Source organism: Camelus bactrianus, chromosome 25 (assembly GCF_048773025.1).
Source record: "Camelus bactrianus isolate YW-2024 breed Bactrian camel chromosome 25, ASM4877302v1, whole genome shotgun sequence".
Lineage (NCBI taxonomy): Eukaryota > Metazoa > Chordata > Mammalia > Artiodactyla > Camelidae > Camelus > Camelus bactrianus.
The window spans coordinates 9,780,006-9,796,940 of record NC_133563.1 but is presented as its reverse complement, the minus strand read 5'-3'; the positions used below and the strand labels follow the sequence as shown (position 1 = coordinate 9,796,940).

The following is a 16,935-nucleotide window of genomic DNA, read 5'->3' as shown; positions in this document are numbered from 1 at the left end:
ATGGAGGGGTGTTGGCACAGCCAGAGGCATTTGAGGGGATCAGTCTAAGGGAAAGATGAGTCGGGGTTGATATTGTTTGGGTTTAATAAGATATATTTATGTGATTTCCAGTCACTCCCATGTATACATGTCATCTGGAAGTTAATTACTAAAAATATTATTATGCTAAGCTATTTTTCAGTTATTAAAATTTGTAATTTCTATAGTTCTCTTTTCATTCTAAAAATATTCCCATTTATATTTACTTCTGTATTCATAATTTGTATTTTTTTTAAAAGAGGCCTCTAATTTCATAAGCCCAGACACCGCAAATCTGGATCTGCTCTCCAACCCCCAGGAAAATACTTCTTCCGCCCCCCTCCCTTCTTCCTTCCTTCCCTTCCTTCTTTTTTTCTTCTTCCTCTCCTCCTTCTTTTAGAGGCTATGGTTTTTACAATATTTACCTGACTTTCTGATTTCTTGTTCCTATTTCACAGTCTCATAGAATCAAAGGGAAGCATTTCATGTAATGACAGATTAAAGAAGATTTTATAGAGTGGCTTGACAACCCAAACACCATGTGAAATGCTATTCCCATGAAAGAGTGTGTCCTGAGTCCTAAACTGCCAACTCAGACGCACCTTCTGGATAATCTGTCTCCTGAACGGTCTGAATTCTGCTCTCTGTTCTAGCTCATTCTCTACCCTCCTCTGAGGACACCCTGCACGCCTGTCTTTTGAACTCAGGCCTTCAGGACACATTTTTTCCCACAGCACTGGGTGTTTGAATTTAATACTCCTTGCTTGGTTCCTCTTTATTCTTCTTTTACTAAGAATGCTAACAAACTAAGTTGTCAGGTCTCTCAAGCCCAAGTAAATAAAAGTTGCGTGTTAATATTTGGGGATAAGTTGCAAGAGACAGCCACAGTGAAAATTGCAAGAAATAAAGTCTGGAAAGTAAACAAAGAGACAGGTAGAAATAACAAAAAACTCCTCCTGAAAGTGAATAGACAGGAAAAGAATGAAGCACAGAAAACTAAAATAATAATAGAGAAATTGTTAATATGTAACAGTAATAATCCTGAGTCTGCAATACAGGCCCATTTCCTTTAGGGGCAAACAGGTGCTTACATCTCACAGTGCCTGAGGGCAGCATTGTGGAATCACCGATGTTCATGTACTTAGCGTGGGCACTTGATACAAAGTGCTGAAAATTTGAAAAATTCTCATCCCACGAGTTATATAAAGTTTTCCTTTTTACAGGGTCTCTGTGCTACAGGAGGCTCACCTCATTCTCCAGGAATGTTGATCAAACAAGATGGTATTTTATTAAATTGATGGAATTTGGGGGAAGTGTAGCAAGGTGGGTAAGTTTTGGAGTCTGACAAGCCTGGTGATAAATCCTGGTTCTTCCACTTGATTAACTAACTATGAGACCTTCGGAGCTTCATTTTCCTCATGTAAAATGAGGGTCCTCATCTCCACCTCGTAAGATCTTGGAGCCGTTGTCCATTTCTTAGTTTATTTCTGTCAGGGATTCATAGAGCAGTTGTTGTGTGAAGCTTTTTGCAGAATCATTTTCCAGTTGGTTCGTGGCTTGTCCTTCTGTTTGCAGCCCAGGCAGGTCTCCAGTGTTGGAAGAGTACAGCTCTTTGTCAGCTGTTTTGGCATTAAATAGACATGAAAATAATTGTTAAAATGTTTTCCTTCTTGTTTTGTTTTTAGATTTGCTTTCTTTGAGAGTAATAAGAGAAAAAAATTGTACTTATGGAAGTAATGGGAAAATAAAATTACACCCAGAATAAAGCCCAAACTCCCATCCAGCCCTGCCCACCTCCGTCGGCTCACTGGTGCCCCGCTGTCTCCATACTCACTACCCAGACCCTTTTCCAGCTCTCGGCCTTTGCATGAGCTGTGCCCTCTGCTTAGACTGCCCTCCTCTGAAACCCTTCACTTTTCTTCGCTTAGAAGACAGCTCCCCTGAGTCTGTCACCTGACGTGGGCCCTTCTCTGTTAGGCTCTGACTTGGATGCAGCTTCTCTGACCATCACCCGTGCGCAGTGCACACTTGTACTGATGCTTATGTTAACCTGTGTTCCGTCCGTTTCCCCCTTTACACTGGCTGCTCCGTGAGGGCAGGAGCTTTGCCTTACTTGCTCCACACTCTTTGTGTCCTGCACGGAGCCTGGCACATTCAGGTCCTCGCATATTTTCTGAGTGACTGATAATGAATAAATTGTGGAAAGGTAAAATGAGGTGGTAGAAAGAAGTGGTGTGTGACAGGATGGCAGGGTGAGGACCAATAGTTGAGGGTAAATAAACTGGCTGGGATCTGGCACTTGGTGGGCAGTTTCTGCAAACTAGCAATAGTCAGGAGGAAAGAGGAAGCCAGAGGGGAGGACAGGGAAATGTCTGTTCCGAGGGGAGAGACTTTGGAACCACATAGTTCTAGGAGCCCATCTCAGCAATTCTCAGTGGGAACCCAACTGTCCTAATTTCCTTGCATGACACAGGGGTTATTGTTTTTTATTTTGTCATAACATGCTTTCTGAATTTAAGACCAGCTCTGAGAAAGAAGTGAGAAAAATATCTATTCCTCACAACTAGAGTCTCAGAATCGTGGCATCAGAGCGATTATAGCATGTGAAGGAAGCTCAGGAGGAGCACCGAGCCCAGGTGAGGCTGTGCTGTGCTATGCTGTGAGTAGCCGGGGCAATGCAGTGGTCCTTTTAGGGAAACCAGAATCCTTTTAAATCTGCTTCCTCTGTTCTTAACATCCATGTTTCCCAAAGTGGAAAGAACTAGATTAATTCTTACTTAAGTACTCAGTCTAAAAGTAGGAAATAAGACAATGGAGTGCTTTAAAATATTTGTATTAAACAATTGTGTAAAATAGAGTCGTGTTGACTGCAATGATATTCAGACCTGGCCTTCACCCCGGCAGGATTCATGGCTTTTTTACTTTGGACCGATGAATGGATGGCCATGGACACAGCTCTCTGGTTGTGATGGTAGCTGTGTTTATAAATGGTCAGCTGTGCTGTGAATATATTTAGCTTATGCTAAATGCCCCTGAGAACATGAATGTCATCTGTTTCCAGTCTGATTGTGTTTTGGAGCGAGGCACAGTTTTTTCCAGATGAATAAATTTTAAGCCTTTTCCACTTCTAGAGTAAAGATAGGCTTGGATTCTGAAATTCAAATGACCAGACTAAATGAATCAGATTAAAATGAAATGTAAAAAGCTCTTTGATTCTATTTACAAGTACTTTCAGAATATACTGCTCAGTGAAAATGCCATGTTTGGGATAAAAAATTAGACACCAACACTGAGATCAGAAACCAATTCATTCATTGTTAGCATGAAGGGATAGTATTGCTGACCTGTAGGGCAGTTAGAAATGAAGGTTAAATGATGTTGGTAACTGTACAGTGTCTTCATACGTTTAAACTTTTCAAAGCAGTTTTTATCCAAATGTTCTCAGACTTTCATATCATAAACCTTGAAATTTGTGTATGCAAATCAAAATATACGCAGTGACTATTTTAAACACTATCACCATTAAAAAAGCATTCACTTCAGCATTCTGAAAGAGCTAATTTGGCTAGCTGTATTTATTTGTTCATAAACCTAAACTTCCTGATGGAGATCTTAAAGCAAAAGTGAGAACCAACTTGAAATGGATGTCAAAGGGGCTTTAGAGGGCTCACACAATGTCTCTGTGGGTAGAGACCTAGCGTTGGTAACAGACTGCCCCAGAGTTAGCCCACTGCTAACTAACGGTCACACTGGGGTCAGACCCAGAATCCTGACTTCCACTCCTGTGTTCTTTCTGCCTTATCCCCTCTTCTCCTGGAAATGATCGTTTGAATTAGCAAGATATACCTGTAGTCTACAAACTTTCTCTTATGTGTCTGTTTCAATGAAAGCAGAGACAACAGCGTATACACTTTATGGATTATTTACGCCTGCCCTCCCAAATGTCCTTGCCCCTCCCACCCCACCTCCATCATTTTCTTATCAATCTCTGAGAAAAAATAGATAAGATAGGCTGTTTCAATGTTCTTCTGTGAGCAGATCAATGAAATGGCACAGAGAACAGACAGAACTCTGACGCCTCTCGTGTGATGTCCTCTTCTCCTGGTCTCACGCTGCTTAGATGCCAGTGGCAGGCTCGCTTTTTAATGACTTGTCTGCTCTGACACTAGAGAAAGCCTCTGGAGCCCTGCGTTGGGTCAGCTCTGGTAAACTGCTTATGTATTCACCTTGCCATTTTAACCAAACATCTGTGTTTTGTTTTCAGTAAAATCTGAAAGTTTGAAACAGAGTTAACTATATGTATTTTAAAATGTAAAGCACTGAATCCACTTTGACTTAATTCTACATCTTAACAATGAAAAAGCCTAAAATATCACTTTTCAAATTTTCTTTTCTTTTTTTTTATTGACGTATAGTTGGTTTACAGTGTTACTTCATCTCTGGTGTACAGCATAGTGATTCAGTTATACACACATATATATACATACTCTTTTTCACATTCTTTTTTATCATAGGTTACTCAAAGATATTGAATATAGTTCCCTGTGCTATACAGTAGGACCTGGTTGTTTATCTATTTTATATATAGTAGTTAGTATCTGCAAATCCCAAACTCCTAATTTATCCTCCCCGCCCCCTTTCCCCACTGGTAACCATAAGTTTGTTTTCTGTGTCTGTGAGCCTGTTTCTGTTTTGCAAATAGTTCATTTGTGTCTTTTTTTTTTTTTTTTTTTTTTTGGTTTCCACATATAAGTGATATCATATGATATTTGTCTTTCTCCTTCTGGCTTGCTTCACTTAGAATGACAATCTCCAGGTCCATCCATGTTGCTGCAAATGACATTATCAATTTTCAAATTGCAATGTGCTTGTATGTCAACAAAGTGTGATATAAAGGAAAATGTACAAAAACCATTTCACAGATTTTCTTCTAGTTAAAAAAATCATACTTGAAAGATTACATTTTATAAGCCAAAATATCTTTTAAATATCTGTATTATTAAAATGTGCAAGTTATTATGAGTAAGAAAAAAACTGAGACTCTGTCTTAGATCAGAATTCTCATATTGCCAGAATTAAAAATAGTATAACAGTTATTTGTGGAACATCCAAAATTTCAGTATTGCCGAGGTCCTTACCACTGAAATATACTGCTTCTATCTATGTTCAAAAGGACAAATTTATTAACTGGTAAAGTTCCGAGTTCATCTTTAACTGTATTCAGTTCTCTGTTAAATGCTTGGAGGAATATGAGTCTTTGGTATATTAACTGAGATACATTTTACAATGATTGTACATCATCAAATACATAGAAATTGGCGGAAAATTACATTTTTTTTCCTAACATGTCAGTTGGAACACATTTTCTTCTTGAATTATAACAATTGAATTTTTTTAGAAAAAAAGGAAGATTTTTAGAAACTCAATTGAAAACTTCTTGGTTTTTATTCCTAGTAACAGTAACACTCTGATATTTAAGAGTTAAATGATGTGAGTTGGAATTTTGTTTTAAACAGATCTCCCAAGAGGGCTTTGACCCTGTTGATAGTTTTGAAACTGTATTAGATAGGCTAATTAGATCGTCTAGACTAGTGCTCCCAGAGGTTCTAAAATACACATGTTCTCAAAGAGAGGTTATAAAAGCCAGAAGCAAAATCTGAGAGACCACGCCCCTCTCTGTGTCCATTGGCCGTGGGATTCAGTAGATCACACCCCCGTCCTCCAAGCCTTCTCAATCAGACCCTCGGAGCCAGGCTCCTCTCAGGCTACCTCTGATACAGCCCACTCCCAGGCTGATCCCTTTGATCATTCCTTTCTTCTGAACTGTGACTATAACCAATACATCATTCCCACTTATTCACCTATTTTTTTATGGTTTCTTATTGTTGCATTATGGCACTGTGTCTGCTCATTCTTTTTGGAAAATACCTAAAGTTTGGTGTATCTAAAAAGAGGTTAATTTGGTGCTTGCTCTGAACTAAAAAATGAAGACCCGTGTTTTTGACTATCCCTTCCCTTCGATCTGTATCCTCTTCCAAGGAGTTTATAAATATCAGTCAGAGTCAACGTCAGACTGCCTGTCGTGTCAGCCCTGCCTTCTTCTCTAGGCCTGTCCTTTTTGGAGAGTCCCGCCTCTACCCCACCTGTACTCCCTTTCTCAAAATGTGTTATTGACAAGTAAAGCCAAGTCATGGGGAGCCTCACAGAGCTCTGCCACTGAAATACGTGGGGATACGTGACCTTGAAAGCATCCTGTAAGACATTTGCTTTCAGCATGGTTATTTTGCCTGTTTTCTTTTAGATCATCTCAGCTTTGGTCCTTTGGAACCACCCACTGGAGATACTCATAAAGTAAGCATACATTTTAAATTCTCTTTTCAGTCATCTGTAAATGGAAATCTCAGTTTTGCACAATGGTTTTCACCAGAGACAGTTTCATTCAAATATTTTATCAGTGAATAGTAGTGTAATAAATGGGAGTTTCATATATAGGAAAGATAATAGCTCCCTCTCTAAAATTTGTGAAAAGGAAAATAGAAATGAAATAAATAAGGCACTGCCTGGCACTCTTGACTATCACCTGTAGCACAGAGAAGTATATTTGCAGCCACCGAGTGGAGTGGTTTTTATGTACTATCTTCATCCCAGGCAGCTGCCAGAGTCCTCTCAAGGGGCACGTTACAACAGCTTCTTCTTCCCTTTTAAATTGGGCCATAGCCCAAGATGTATCTCAAATGACATTAAGCACCAATTAACATCTAGCAGACTTTAGCACCTAATGGGCACTTAATAGAAATTTGTTGGAGAATGAATGGGTGGATTAATTAATTAATCAATTTTATGCTCTGTGAGGCCCTCACCAGTGTGAGGCAATATGGTACACTGGTTAGTGCCCGAAATCTGGAGCCAGATGCTTGTGTTCAGTGCCTGGCTCTGCCACTTACTAGCTACATGACTTTGGGCACAGGTCCAAACCTTTCAGTGTCTCAGTTTTTCTGTCCATAAAATGGGTTTAGTAACACTACCTATGTTGTTGTTGTTATGAGGTGATTACAGGCATTAAGTGAGTGTTTACAAAATACTTGAAATAATGACTGGTACATAGTAATCTCTGTAAAATGTTTGTTGAATAAATTAAAATATATTAAGCATGTAGGGATATTCCAAGGTCCCATATTAGAGACTGAAAAACTGGTTTGGTCTAGAAGCAGTGACTCTCCAGTAGCAATACATGCACCTAGCATCCAAATCTTGGTTTCAATACTGTTTCTCAATAAAAACTACCAGAGAAATGGCTGATTGAGGATGGGGACAAGAAATATGCAAAATGAACCTGGAATATCTCACAGTGCCGGAAAATAAGGAACTACTAGAAGAAAAAAGATAAAACTTAAAACAAATAATCTCATAATGGTGAGTGTGACATCATGTGTGTAGAGAGGATGCAGGAGCCAACTGAAAATGCTTCCCACTGACAAAGCTGGAACCATTCGAGCAATAAAATACAGTATTGAGATTAACACAAATCTGAGAAAATAAGTATCTATTCTAATATAAGTATATGATTGGATAAATACATGAGGAAAATTGACAAATCTCTTATGCAGAAGAATTCCAAATAATGTATGTAGATACTCCACTTTTCAGGCAGTAAAGCATGATTCCAGATGGGGGCTGCACAGATTTTTTTCTTCCAAAGGGTACAGTATGGAATGGGTGTAAATTAAAAAAAAAAAAAAAGGAATTTACAACAGAGAAACCTGACAACATTACCTCAAGCTGAGTAATCGAGGTTAACCTCCACAGTGGTATGTCGTATTGATGGTAGGCATCCTTCACATAATGTGATGAGGATGGCACTTGACCTCTGTGGTCTTCCTCCCAAACATATTACCCTAGTCTAATCATGAGAAAAGCATAAGATAAATTTCAGTAGAGGTGCATCCTGACCAGTCCTCTTCACAACTGTCAAGATTATCAAAAACAAGGGAAGTCTGAGAAAGTGTCACAACCAAGAGAAGCCTACAGACACTTGATGACTAACTGTGAGGTGATAACTTGGATGGGATCCTGGAACAGAAAAAGGACATTATGTAAAGACTTAAGGAAATCTGAATAAAGTATGGAGTCTGGTTAATAACAATGTGTCAGTATTTGTTAATTAGTTGTGAAAAAGGTACCATCCTAATATAAGATATAATAATGGTGGAAAATCGGAGTGGGGTATACAAGAACTCTGTACTAGTTTCCCAATAGTTCTGCAAATCTGAAACTGTTCAAAAATAAAAAATTTATTTAAAAGAGTAATGAAGTATGTGCACAATAAAAAATGGTTTGAAGGTATGCTAATTTTCAAGTACCAAAATAATAGTATTTTGAAAATGTTGAACTGAATTAATTTATGTTTTGAGACTCTTATGTAGATAATTACGTTCTGCATTAAGGTTTTGAATTGGATAAAGGTGTACACGTCTGTAAAGCATTCTGCTATGTTTCTGCTGTCCTCAAATGGAGGAAGAAAATGGAACTGGCAGCACAAACGGTTTTTGCAAGAATAATTGTTATTGGAGTTCAAAGTGGATTATCACATGTGCATTAGTTACATATTGCAGCATAACAAATTACTACAAATCTAGTGGCTTAAAACAACATTTAATGATTATCCCACAGTTTCTGTGGCTCAGGAGTCTGGGTGTAACTTAGCTGGGTCTTCTGCTTCAGGTCTCATAATGGCATAATCAAGATGTTTGCTGGGCTGTGTTCCTTTCTGGAGGTCGGGTTTTTTCCTTCTAAGTTCATGAGGTTGTCGGAATTCACTTGAGGTTGTAGGACTGAGGTCCCCTTGTTTTCTTGCTGACTGTCACCTGGGCTGCTCTTATCTCCCAAGTACCACTCATGGTTCCTTGTCATGTGGCTGTTTGTCTCTCATAGTCTCTGTCACAACATGGTGGCTGACTTCAAAGCCAGTAGGAGAATCTCTGGGTCCAGTCTGCTAGGACAGAGTCTTACATACTGTAACCTAATCAAGGAAGTGACTCTCCCCTATGGCTTTGCTCTGCTCCATTGGCTAGGAGCAAGTCACAGTCTGTGCCTGCACTCAGGGGAGGGCACGACTCACTGGGCAGTCACCTCAGGGTATGTCCACTGCAACAGGAGAGTTTTGAAACAGACACAAGCAGCTGGGCGTATAGGAGCAAACTAAGGAAGAGAAGAACAAATCAGAAATGCTTGCTTCTTGCCTTCAAGCAAACTACAGCTCGAGGTAACTAAGAAAGTTTCATCCCCTCACCCACACACAAATACACAATATTATGTTTGACTTTGAGGAATATCTTTAAACTTTGAGGAATGAAATATTTGGAGATAGCTCCTAAATATATCACCATTTTTCTGATTAGGGTCTTTTTTATTTTTTTAAGCAGTGAAGAAATTTGCACGAAAATATATTCTCAACTCAGTGGCAACAGCATTTATGTACTTTAAGAACTCTCATTTAATAATGTTCACATAATAAGATCTCACTTTCAACATTCATGATAATTTTTTTCATTTTTGAGACTTAAGTTCTTTAATATTTATGTTTTAAAATTTTGTCTGCTAATAATAATAGGATGATACAGTTCAAGTTATAATTTTTACATTTTACATGGTCCTTAGAAATTTGTATATTTTAAATGTATTGAATATCTATTTCCACTGATTTCTTTTTATGGATTTTGAATCATTTTCTTATAAAATATAAAATGTGGAAATTCTGCTATTGTTATTTTACTCCAGGATTGTAATCACCACCTGGATTTTCAGAAACTCAATTTTCTTTTTTCTGATTGCTCCTTGTAACACCAAAATGTCCCAGAAATTCTACCATTTAGTCATTGGAACAACATTTGCCAAGTTGCTGCTTGCACCTGGAAACAAGGCACAGCATCCTTTGTTAGACCCTGCATCTAAGTTGTGGGTTTGGATAATGTGATCACTGTCTCTGCGTCTCCATGGAGGTTAATGCGAACCTATTAGCAGATTGAACCAGAGACCTTTTGCTGTTTACGCCTCAAATATGCCGCCACCTTGAAGAAAACAGGTAACTTATGGCAACAAAGCTCATTAGCAGCCAAGTTGACATGAAAAGAAAAAATATATTGCAGTAATTCAATTCATTCTTTCTCAAAGGAGAAATGATTTCTTGTGGATCCTCCTCCCCCACCCTTCACTCTTTTTTCAAGTCTCTCTCTCTACCTGTATTTTTCTTTTTCTGCTCACTCACAACTAAGCCTTAAGCTGTAGCTGTTCCTCTTATGCCAAGGGGTACAGCGGGTTGTGACTCAGAATGGTGAGAACATAATCACATGTAGCCATTGGTGAAATAACTCATTTAGCAAACAAAGGTCAGAGCTTGCTTGCTTTCTTCCTTCCTTTCTTCCTTGGGGTTGTTTTCTTTGTAGGAATTAATAAAGGGATCTTTTTTAAAATTTAAAATGAGTTAGAGTAAACAGAAGTAACCTTTCCTGCTTGTGAAGGAAGTATTAAGTGAAAGCCATTTGTGGCTGGAAGGTCACAGGATAAAGCGATTCTTTATGAGAGCTGACTCCAGGGGAAGGTCTGAGAATCTGCCAGTGTTGTTGGCCTGTGGTGATCATCATCAGATCTCTTCTCTGGTGTTAGAGGGGGTTAGACTTGCCTAATGGTTCCATCAGATTTATTCTCCATGTGTCTTAATATATAAATCTGATCATTTCTCCTATTACTGAAATTCTAGATTTATTTATAATAAGTTTAGAGCAACCATTAGATCCTTTTATCAAAAGATCTGGGTTTAATTTGAAGAAGTATATTTTCTAAAGAGTATCTCTGTACATTTTATCTGTCTTCAGATTTCATTTCTAGGCCATCCTAACATCATTTTGCATCATGGTGATCAAATCCAAGCTGATTTTCCTTGTTTGGGAGTACTGAGGTGGCAGCTGGTTGAGGTCCTCTGGGTCTTCTTTTGGCATAAGACAGACATTCATCATCTTGCTTCCTTTGCTACTGTTCTTGGTACCTCAAGCCCCAGTGATGCCGGCATCACCTCCTCCCACACTGAGCTCTCCTCCTGAGTTTCCTATTACACATGTATTCCGAGCTTGGTCATTCCTGTCTTGCCTTATTCACCCATTGTTTGCTATTGATACTTTTTCTCTCCAAAGAGGCTGTTAGCTCTTTGAGAGCAAGAATTTTGCTCTCTTGTCTCTTGTGCCTTCACAATGCTTAGGGTCATTAGCACTCAGTGCCCACCTGCCTCCATGCCCTGTGCCTCCCAAGTCTTATGCTTGATCAAAACAGTGTTTCCTCATATCAAGAGAATTATGTACCTTCCATTTGCCTCACCCTGTGCTGAGGGCCACAGAGGGAGTCAGCCAAACAAAACCATCACCCCTGTCTTCAGGACCTCCCATCCTCCTCTCAGGACCACTGTGCCATTCTCAGGTCCCAGGCTCCTTTCTAGGCATCTCTCCTGTGACTCATTCTCCAAGACCCTGATCTCAGTTGAGTATTATAACCAAGCAGGACCCTATGGGGCCTTCCAGGGACAGACCCCTCCCCCATATCCTCCACTTTAGTTCCTCCCCAACGTACCCAGGTAACAGTATCTGATGCACATTTCCTGAGTTGTTTTACGCATGCTAAAACCCCGACCCAATGGAAGACATTAACTACTTGACGATCATGAGCACATGGCCCCCAGGGCTACTGGAACCTAAGGATTGATAATGTTAATTTATGTGACACCGCCCTGTTAGCTCACCATCAACCAGTCAGAGAACTGTGCACGAGCTGATCACGTACCCCAGGAAGCCCCTCCCTCACCTGGCCTTTCCAAATGCTTTGCTGAAACCCATCAGGGAGTTTGGGCTTTTTTGAGCACTAGCTGTCCTGGACTCCTTGTATGGTACCTTACAGTACACGCTGCACTTTCCTTCACCGCAGCCTGGTGTCAGCAGATTGGCTTTACTGCGCACGGGCGAGCAGACCCAAGTTTGGTAGCAGTATGATCCCTTCTAGGGAAACCATGTTCTAATAGAGAAATCCTAAAAATCAGAATGACTTCGAGGTCTGAAGTAATGCACCTCCAGTGGTGAAATTCTCGGCGCTGTGAGAAACAACAGTGGACATATTTTTAACCCATCCTTGCCTGTCCTCTGCTAAGTGACACCGCACAGGAGAATGCCTACTCTGCTTGCTCATAGGTGTGCCCTCCCTAGGGACTATGAAAAGAGTGGAAACGTTGATGTCTGTCCTTGTAGTGTAAATAGCCTGGCCAGGGAGCTGGAGCACTTGTGCCATTTAAGAGCGTCTCTAATCACATGGTCCTGGCTTCCAGTCTCAGTTTTTCTACTTATCAGCTGTGTGGCTTTGCATACATTTCTGAAATTTTCTGGGCCTCATTTCCTTCATCTATGACCCCGGGATAACAAAGCCTAAGGATGTCATGAAAATTCAGTGAGCTAATGTGTGGGTCATTCTTGGCCCATAGTAGATACGCATGACATGTGTGACCTCAGTAACAATAACTGGAGCAAGGGAGGCTTGTAAGTCCAAGCACGGCAGTTTGAGGTCCGAGGCCGAGAGAAGGTACGCAGAGCAAGGCAATTGTGGTGGCGGTGGAGGAGGGTGGGAGACCTTCCTAGAAAGGACCTCCTCGCCTCATAGGAGAACATGCACGGCAACCATTATCTGTGCTTGCTTAGCCAAGGGTACCGAGTCCCCTGATCGGCTGGCCTGCAGGGGCATTTCTGGCGTGGAAGCAGTCTGCCAGGGAGTGGGAAAAGTGTGACATACATACACATTGTTACCTTAGAGCAGAGGAGTGAGTGTAGCTTGACCCTCTCTCAGAATTGTTTCCGAGCCTCTCTCCTCTACTGGACTGTGTGGTCCTCAAAGCTAGGGCTGACAGTTTATCCCTGTTTTCTCCAGACCACTGTCAGGAGTACACGCTCAGTGCTCAATTATTGGTAGAATGATTAAAAGGGTAGAAGATTCTGGAGTTTTGCTGGAACTACCACTTCTAACAACACAAGTGATCATATAAAGGATTCATGAAGACTCAGTACAAGTATGTGAACATTCTCCCTGCATGCAAGAGCATGATTCAGTCAAATGAGAGACAGAAATAATTGTGTTTTGCGGTCCTTTCTCTGAAGCAACATTGTTTGTAGGGTCAGAGAAGAAGAAAGATGTGACTTAGGAAAGTTGCAACAACCTTGAAAATGATGGCTGTGGTGCATGAAAGAAAAAGCAAAAAAAACAAACCAAGAAAAACCCAAGCATGTAAAACTGAAAGAGGAGTCTGTAAAGTCAAGCGTGATGCCAGCAGGGACGAGTGGCAGATTGGAATGGATCATTGCAAATTCCTGCAGCCACCGGCCTTGTGATTTAACACTTCTCTGAGCTTTTGCTCCGTGATGTTTGGGGCTGAATATATTTCCTTCTTATTGTCCTTGTAAAAAGCAATGACTTTTTTTAAAAGGCTGTATGATTTCTTTCCATTTTTGTTTATACCTTGCCATCCTGCAGTTTACAAGATTGGTCTCTCACACTCTGCCTGGGGTGTTTTCTATTCTTGTGTAGTTAAAATTGCCAGAGGATTCTTTGAGCAGCTCTGTTTTGAAGAATGAGGAAGCCACGCTGCCCTGTGGAATCCCAGCATGGCACGGAGGCTCCCCAATGGAAGAGGCACGTAGCTGTTATGAACTTGTGACCAGCTGTGAAATTTTGCACATCCAAGTATTTTAAACACTTGAAAGTGCCTATTGTGCATCTCATTGTGGAGATATAATGCCAGATGCTGCTTGGAAGTCGCCTGGAATTACATGAAATGTGATTCCTTTTAAAACGGAGCACCTGCCATTTTCTCCCCAGTGCTGGGTTGGAAATGATGTCCTAATGCCTCCTGTCCATCTCCTCCCCTCCTGCATCCTGTCCTCACTTTGGTCTGATCCTTCTCCCCCATCTGAATGGTCTCCCCTGTGCCCTGTGATGATGTTCCTTCTGATCACAAAATCATGGTGGCACCTGGAACAAATAGGAACTGGAAGCTGGAAATTGTTCCTTTGCTTCTTGGAGCATGGGGTGCAGAAAGGTGGGTGGTTTGAGCAGAAGTTGCTTTGATTACAGTTGCTTTAATTACAATCACAGTGGCTCCCAACACCAAGAGGGATAACCCTTAGCAAAGTGGTGAGGGAGGCCAAGGCTGGCCTTGTCATTCGGAGCCTCTTCTTGCCTCTATCCTTCCAGGGGCTCCCGACACCCCGCTCCAGCCCCCACCCCCTTGTTTACCTCAGGTCTTCCTCAGCAGGGTAGATAGCGCTCAATACTTCAGGCTCCTCCCCTTATGCATCAGTTTCCTTCTAGCAAAATTCCTAGTCCCAGATATTATTTCTTTGGGGTATTTGCTACCATGTAAACATAGGTGGTACTGGGTTGAAGATAACTGTGCAGGTGTGCGCCTCTAGGGTGGGAAGGACGTAGTGAAAAGCACAGCTCATTAAGCCCCAGGTGACCTGGGTTTATAATGCTAGTTTTTTTCCACTTATTAGCTGGTGACCTTGGGTTATGTTGCTTAACCTTTCTGAGTATGTCCTTACCCAAATAATGGAATTGATGAGTCTGTGCTAGCGCGTCTTAAATATGAGACTTTCACCTCCCATGATAATCATGAAGCTCAAATGAGAAGAAGCATTTGAAAGCTCTTTGTACACAAGAGGATGCATCTGTGCAAATGTAAGGTAGGAAGGCAAGACAGTGCCTTAACCGTGTGCACAGTGTTAGCTTCTTGACAGATATGTGATGTAGCAGAAAGCTTCCACCTGGCTTTAATGTTTTCTATAATCTCGTTTTGTTGAGCTTTCATGTCCTCATTCATACAAAAGAATGTACTCAAAGCTCATTGGCTTGTCATGAGCATTAAATGAAATGATGGTTAGAAAGTCTCTTGCCCTAGTGTCGCTTGGGACTTAGTGCGTGTTTTATAAATTGTTAAATCCCTTCTCATCTTAACATGTCTCTCAAAAGTGACTCTAGAAAGTCTGGTATAAGAGTTTCCTTAGGCTTCAAATCTGTAGGCAGATCCAGTAACCAAAATGGGATCAAAGCAGCCCAGGGGAACGATCTGGTCCAAAGGGAATGTTAAGGATGTGTGCATCATTCTCTGAAAGGAGGATAGTCGCTGATAATGCAGGGGGCAGTGTGGAGCTGGTTCTAAGGAATGGGGAGGGAGGGGAGTGGGGCACTCACTTTGGCACAAAATTAAAGAAGGCACCATAAAACTCCATAATCAAGAGAAATTATGCTTAATGCAGAATTTTTTAAAAATCAAAATTAATGCAAAACAATCCATGATGAACAAAATATTAACATTTCAGATAAAGATCAGATCAGTAACAGTGCTGTGCAGAGCCCTGTGGGAGCCCAAAGCGAAAGAAAAAAAAAAACCGGTACTAGTGACCCTGTCTCTACTTAGAATGCTGAGAAGTGACATAAATGCTTCATGGCTTTTGATTTGTGAAAGTATTGCAGTAAAATATTTATTCTGATTACTGAGTTTTTTGGTGTCCCCTTAAAATCTGTGCCCAAAGAGAGTGCATGCCTTACCCCGTTGGCCTTGCCCTGCCCATGTCCTGGGGTGATGTCCACTGGGCAGGAGGGAAGACCCAGAGAGGGCTTCCAGGCCCTGGCCCATGTTTCCCCTCACCCACTCTGGGGTCTTGAGTTTGGTTTAATTATAATCTTGTGAAAACAGAAATGCCCATCTCAAATCACGGTCTGGTGTTCTTTCTATTCAAGTGGCCGCAGTGAAAGATGGAGTTTGGAAAGAAAACATGAATTCATTTGCTCATTAGGAGCTTGATGTAGGTTTGGGGCTTGGCAGACGATGACTGCACGCCTGCTGCCTGCTTTTGTAGGTGAGGTTTAATTGGCACACAGGCCTGCTCACTTTCTTTGGTGTCATCTAGGCTCCTTTGTGACATAATGGTGGAATTGGGTAGTGCAGCAGGGACCATGTGGTCTGTGAAGCTGAAAATATTGACTTTCTGGCCTGTAGCAGACCTCTAATTGAGATGATCAAAACACTCAGATATTTTTGGATCGGCATGTGGGTTGGCAGCATTTTTAGGATATATAGTTATTTGGAGATCTACATAACAGAGAATTCAGGGACATTTACAGAGAATATTGTTATTTTCCAAGTGCAAGGGGGGGGGGGTAAGAAATCAGAGTTTAAAAGGTAAGTCAAGAATGAATGACCTGAAAAAAAAAAAAAGAATGAATGATCTAGAGTTTATCATACTAAGTGAAGTTAGTCAAAGACAAATACCATTTGATATCACTTATATGTAGAATCTAAAAAAAATGCTACAAATGAACTTATTTACAAAACAGAAATAGACTCACAGACATAGAAAACAAACTTAGGGTTACTAAAAGGGGAAGGTGGAAGGGATAAACTTGAAATTTTCACACTACTATATATAAAATAGATAAACAACAGGGATTTGCTGTATGTATAGCACAGGGAACTATATTCACTATCTTGTAATATGCTATAATGAAAAGACTCTGAAAAAGAATAGATACCTATATGTATAACTGAATCATTTTGCTGTACACCTGAAACATTATAAGTCAACTATACTTCAATAAAAAAATTTTAAAAAAAAGATAAATCAAGAGAGGCAGCTGAGAGTGAGAGTGGGTGGAGTCTGTGCCTGTCTCTGACCCTGGGATTCCTATCACAGTCCAGCTGTGACTTGACGTCACAGGATATGAGATGCTTATGAGAACTTGACATCGTCTATATTTAGCAGCAGGCAAACAATGGATTTGTTTTTGGAAAAAGTGCATCCACTTGCATTATCACATAAGTGATTTTAGATTTAA

The 16,935-nt window shown here is 40.6% G+C and overlaps 1 protein-coding gene across 10 annotated transcripts in view; it reads left to right on the top strand.

The window, feature by feature from the left end:
• NCALD (neurocalcin delta) overlaps window positions 1-16,935 on the top strand; it is a 364,310-nt gene that overhangs the window by 181,222 nt on the left and 166,153 nt on the right. For 7 of the 10 annotated variants that reach the window (XM_074352999.1, XM_074353006.1, XM_074353000.1 and 4 more), the window contains one exon: window positions 6,320-6,369. The exons of the other annotated variants lie outside the window; for them this stretch is intronic. The gene's annotated coding sequence lies outside the window, so the exon portion shown is untranslated. The remainder of the gene's footprint in view (window positions 1-6,319; window positions 6,370-16,935) is intronic. 10 annotated transcript variants of the gene reach the window in all.